Source organism: Somniosus microcephalus, chromosome 1 (genome assembly GCF_052327205.1).
Source record: "Somniosus microcephalus isolate GS21.2 chromosome 1, FLI_Smic_1.0, whole genome shotgun sequence".
Taxonomy (NCBI): Eukaryota; Metazoa; Chordata; class Chondrichthyes; order Squaliformes; family Somniosidae; genus Somniosus; species Somniosus microcephalus.
Window position 1 is genome coordinate 114336199 of NC_140987.1, and position 6300 is coordinate 114342498.

Genomic DNA, 6300 nt, shown 5'->3' on the forward strand with positions numbered 1-6300 from the left:
CAGCCTGGCGCGCCTGCTGCTGCTGCTGCTGTTGCTGGTGCTGCTGTTGTTCCTGGTTCTGCTGATGCCGCGGCTGGTGCTTGAGCTCCTCTAATGCCCAGATGGGAAGGAGATGGGTGTGAGGCTCCAACCTTCCACAGGTGTGGTTAAGCCTTCTAAAAGTTGTCCCAGGCTTGAGACCACTAAGTCCTGCCACCTGCAAATGATGGCTGATCAAATCTCCTCTTTAATGGTTGACCTGCAGTTGATAGTCAGCAATCCAATAGCACTCCCGCCAGGTTTCACATTCGTGTTTCCCACCAGGCGTGTTTTACGTGGGAAAAGGGTTAAATTTGCAAGGGCCTGTTAAAATAGTATTATAGAGGCCATTTAGTGGTTATTAAGGGCTTTAAAGACCAGTCCCACCTGTTGGATGCGGGACAGAGTCGGGACCATCAGACACACCTGAGTTAAAATTGCTCGGAGTCGGGAACCAGGCCGGGGGGGGTGGGTCCCGCCCCCGCCCACCAGTTTTTGCGATTTTAACCCCCCGCATGCCTCCAAGTCCGACTCCATGGCTCAATGAAAATCAAGCCCAATGTACTTGAACACTGAGCCTCTAGGACAGCCTGAGATAAAATGGTATAAACTGCTGTTGGAGCACAATTTAGTTGGGAACATCACAACATGGGAGATTCCACTGACTTTTCTTGCATAGCCATTCCCACCAGAAGTTTAGCATTTGCATAAATTTACTAACCAGAGCAAGCTTCCACCTGAACAGTGAGCTGCCCGAAGGAACAGACATTTTAAAGTGTTGCAGCAGCCAAAGGAAAGTGACTAAGGCTGTGCTATTCTTGGAAAATGGAGAGTTCTCGCACCCAGATTCACAGATGCTACTCGTAAAGTCATGCGAAAGGAAGTGAGGCAAAGGAGGGCTAGGAACTGAAGGAGACCCTGTCCAGAAAAGAATAGTCCGAAATGCCTGTCAGGAGACAGCTGATAGGATAAATATTGTCAACAACACTGAGAACCTGGCTCCAAATGAGGAAAAAGATGGCCAAGTTAAGGCTAACCAAGAGTTCGTGTACCAAGTAGCTGCACCAAATTTTCATGCCACAAAATGTTTTCTCATAACCAATTACAGTTTTGCTATTGCACCTCACTTAGCAAAGCACTTAGCACCTCTGTGCAGTACTGATGGAGTGCTGCACTGTCAGAGATGCTGTCCTTCAGATGTGGCATTCTCGGGTGGACGTAGAATATCCCATGGCACTATTCGAAGAAGAGCAGGGGAGTTATCCCTGGTGTCCTGGCCAATATTGATCCCTCAACCAACATCATTATAACAGATTATCTGGTCATTATCCGATTGACTTTTGTGGGAGCTTGCTGTGAGCCAAATTGGCTGCCACATTCCCTACATTACAACAGTGACTACACTTCAAAAGTATTTAATTGACTGTAAAGCACTTTAAGACATCCTGAGGCCTTGAAAGGCACTATATAAAGTTATTTCTCCAAGGACAATCCTTTTCTCCATGACAAACGATCTTCGCAACTCCCTTTCTCCTGCCCCCTCCAACACCAAGTGAAAAGAACTGATACATGTCTTTGCCTCTAAGATGGAGACGATCCATGCAGCTCACTCTGTTGGTACCTTAACTTCTCCTCCCCCACTGGTCCTAGGGATGGGCAATAAATGTGGTTTTGCCAATTTTGCCCACATTCGAAAAACAAATAAAACAAATAAAAGCATATATAGACCAATAAACTACTACAGCAGATCAAGTGATTATATTGATGCACTTGGAACATCAGATTGAGTCTCCTTTCAGCCTGTTAACATAACAGATTAGTTCTCTTCTCTTGTGTGATTATTCTTCCGAATCTACCAGTAAAATAGTCAGCAATTTCACCAGTTCCTCTACACTATTTTAATAACATCTTTCTGTCGTCTCAAATATCCTCTGGGCAATTTTACAGCTGCTTTCAAATTGTTTCGTGTTCATTGTGTGAAATTTTATTGACTCCACACACTGTTTCCTGGCTGTTCCTATAAAATATTATTAGCTCCGTGAATACTGACCTAGTCTTACTGGCAACCCTTTTTGTTAAACTGTGTAGGCTCCTTGGATCTTTTCCTAGTCAATTGTGTTCAGCCAGCGTCACAGAGGAGACCAAAGCACCAAGGTAGGTAATTTATCTTTTTGTATTACGCTGTCATTTTAGCATCAAGAGCTCAATTTGTCTTTTAAAATGAGACAATGTGGAAGAGAGTGGGTTAGGAGCCGCCAGCAAGGTCCCTTAGAGACCAGGTTAGGAGAGTAGGTACACATATTAACAGAGAAAAGGGACCACAGATATCCACAGGGATAGAGAGAAAAAAACACAGACACGCTCAGGGTTACAGAAAGCAAGACACACAATACACAGAGAGACAGTGAGAAACAGAACTACAGGCACAAAAGAAAACAAAGAGAACATCAAAGAGAGAGAGAATCACAGGTATACAGAGGGACAGAGAATACCACAGTGAGAGAGAGGCAACCACATACAGAGAGAAAAACAGATTTAGACAGAGAGTGAGCAAACCAGAGAGAGAACCACAGACAGAGAGAATCACAGGTACATACAGAGGCAGAGTGAGAAAATCAGAGAGAGAACCAGAAGAGGCACCACAGATAAACACAGGTATCCGAGTGAGAAGCAACCACAGACATACACAAGGACAGATAGAGAGCCACAGGGACAGAAAGAGAGGGACAACCACAGGGACAGAGAATGAGAGAGAACCATATATGCAGAAGGATAGAGGGAAAGAGACCATAGGGACAGAAGGAGACAGGACGACAGACACAGTGGCTAGAATTTTAATTGGGAGTTGGGTTGGGAATGGGGGTGCTCGGAAGCGGTTGAAAAACCCAGGTGAACGGGTTTCCCGCAGGCCCTACTGAATTTAATGGTAGGGCCTGATTAACATTTCAAAGATCTGTTTCCCACCTGCAGCCAACCAGTTGGAGAGGCTGGGGGCGGGTAGGCCTGTGCCACTTGGCCGCAGAGAGGTAGGAGGGAGGGATCGGGGTGGGTGCTGGGGCTGGTTGGGGACTGGAAGAGGATTGGTGGGTGGGGGGAAGAGCGGATCGGGGTTGGAGGATTGGGGGGAGAGAAACATCGGGGTCAGAGGATCGGGGGGTGAGAAGCATCGGGGCCGGAGGATCGGGGGGAGAGAAGCATCGGGGCCGGAGCACTGCGGGGAAGCATCGGGGGCCGGAGGATCAGGGCAGGGTGGAGTCCGGGAAGGTGATTGGAGGCCTTGTGGGGGATCGGAGGCCTCGGGGTGGGATCGGAGGCCTCGGGGGAGGGAATCAAGGCCTCGTGGGAGGGTTTCCGATCGCAGTGGGTGGATGAGGCACTTACCTCCTGGATCCAGCTGTCCTCACCTTGCTTTAGCTGGCGGGTTCTCTGAGGCCTGAGAAACCCGACCAGCCGCAGTTAAATTTGAAACGCTGGTTAAATCTGAGGCACGCCAACCCCATTATAATAATTAAATTGGCGACCCACCTCCTAGGAGCGGATTGGCTGCCCGCCACCCCCCCCATCCCGCCTCCGTTAAAACCGGAAGTAGATTGGTGTCGGAATTCAGTTTTTTAACACTTTTACCTCCTGCCCGACCCCAACCCACCCGTTTTTTGAGGTTAAAATTCCCTCAGTGATACAGATAGCAAATCACACAGACATGAGGATAGAAAGAGATGAAATGAAGCCCTGGGACAGAGAGCGAGATCCACAGATATGCACAAAGGTGGCGAGAACCACAGGGATAGAGAAACAACCACAGCTGTACACAGGAAAAGAGATGGAGAACCATGGGGATAGAGAGAGAAAAAGAACCACAGCTACACATATCCTTCTTCTTAGGCAGTCCCTCAGAACCGAGGATGACTTGCTTCCACATTAAAAATGAGTTCGCAGGTGACTGATGAGTCCAATGCGGGATCTACAGTCTCTGTCACAGGTGGGGCAGACGGATGGAAGGAAACAGCTGGCCCCAGCCAGTGGCAGAAGAAGATTCCATCAGGAGCCAGAAAAGATGGCTGTAGAACTAACCATTCACTCAGCAAGCACATATGGATGGAAAAAGGAAAACAACAGACACACACCAGAACAGAAGACAACCAAAAGAGAGAGAACCGTAGACACATACAGGGATAGAGAGAGCCACAGATACACACAGGATAACAGAAAGAGAGCCACAGACACATACAGGGATAGAGAGAGAGAAGCACAATGACATAGAGAGAGAACCACAATTACATAAGAGAAAAGAGATAGGGTGGGGGGCATGGGGAACCAAAGATACACACAGTAACACAGAGTGAACCAGTCACACAAAGGGATAGAGAGAGAGAACCATAGATACATTTAGGAACAGAAAGTAAATTAGGTCATTTACAGTCAAAAATAGACTTTTGTGCACAGCAGCTTACAAGATGTGAAATAAAATAACGATTACGGTGCTGCTGAACTACTGAGAAGAGCCTCTTATCTGTTGCCTGAAAAGTTTGCAAAGAAAAACTATTCAAAGGAACTCAACTGACTAGTTTTCTGTTTAACTCATTCATGAACAGGACCTAAATTACTGTGTTATTTGGGCTGATTTTGACGACTGGTTGCATTTTGCTGCTAATGTATCTATATATATAAACGGATTGATCTGTCTGTCTGTCTGTCTATCTGTCTGTTTGTCTGTCTATCTGTCTGTCTGTCTGTCTGTCCTTCGGTGTGCGTCTGTCCGGCTATGCACTCGAAAGTTATAGAGCGTACCTACACTTGCGTTACATCAAAAGAAAGCTTACCATTCCAAAACGGTCGTAAGCATATTTACGTTTCGGCCGGACAAAAAATGCGCCCGCGGTATCCAAAAAAACGTTCAAAATTCCACTCATTAGCGATAGAGTGACGTCGAGGTCAACCAATCGTACGCCGGGTTCCTGGAACGTGCGGGCGGGCCCTCCTACAGTCGAGTGACGGGACGATTGACCAATCCTACGCTTTGGTGACCTGACGGTCGACCAATCGGTGCGTGTGTGGGCGGGCCTTATTGTTCTGAACCGAGGCGAGTAGCTGCCATCTTGCTTCCATTCTTTTTTCCCGCTTACTGCGTCTTTCTTTTCAAATATACATTTCCAGCAAAAAAAAAAAGTTGCTTATAAAACACAAATTGTTTTTTAAAAAAGTTAATTAATTTGGACATCTTTTCTCTAACCTCTATAATTTTCCTACCTTTCACCTTTTTGTAGGCCTCGAAGCCTCGGCCTCTCCTCCGCACCCACGCCCGAGCTAGGCACCTTCCGGCCCCAGTCAACAAGCGGCCCCCGATCGCCGCCATCTTTGTGAAGGCTGGAGGGGCGGGCCTCAGCCGAGCGTCGCTACCGCCGCCATCTTAGTAAAGGCGGGTGGGGCAGGAGTCAGCGCGCGCAACTTGAGTCCGGCCGGGCCTCACGCGGTAGGTTGCACGGCGGCGTCTCTCTCTCTGCTCTTGAAGCCGGCTTGGGAGGGGGGCGGGGTCTCTCTCTCTGCTCTTGAAGCCGGCTCGGGCGGGGGGGCGGGGATCTGGAGATCGGGGGGCGGGGGGCGAGCCTCGGGAGATCGGGGGGGGGTGAGCCTCGGGAGATGGGGGGGTGAGCCTCGGGAGATCGGGGGGGGCAAGCGTCGGGAGATCGGGGGGGGGGCGAGCCTCGGGAGATCGGGGGGGGGGAGGGCTCGGGAGATCGGGGGGGCGGGGCTCGGCAGATCGGGGGGGGGCGGGGCTTGGGAGATCGGGCGGGGGGGCGGGGCTCGGGAGATCGGGGTGGGAGCCTCGGGAGATCAGGGGGGCGGTGGGGCTTGGGAGATCGGGGGGGGGCGAGCCTCGGGAGATGGGGGGGGGGCGGGGCTCGGGAGATCGGGGGGGCGGGGCTCGGGAGATCGGGGGGGGTGAGCCTCGGGAGATCGGGGGGGCGGGGCTCGGGAGATCGGGGGGGCGGGGCTCGGGAGATCGGGGGGGACCTCGGGAGATCAGGGGGGCCTCGGGAGATCGGGGTGGGGCCTGGCCTCGGGAGATCGGGGGGGGCTGGGCCTCGGGAGATCGGGGGGGGAACTCGGGAGCTCGGGGGGGGGGCCTCGGGAGACTGGGGGTGGGGCCTGGCCTCGGGAGATCGGGGGGGCGGGGCTCGGGAGATCGGGGGGCGGGGCTCGGGGGGGCAGGGCTCAGGAGGGCGGGAGGCGGGGCTTGGGAGATCGGGGGCGGGGCTCGGGATATCGGGGGTGGTGCTCGGG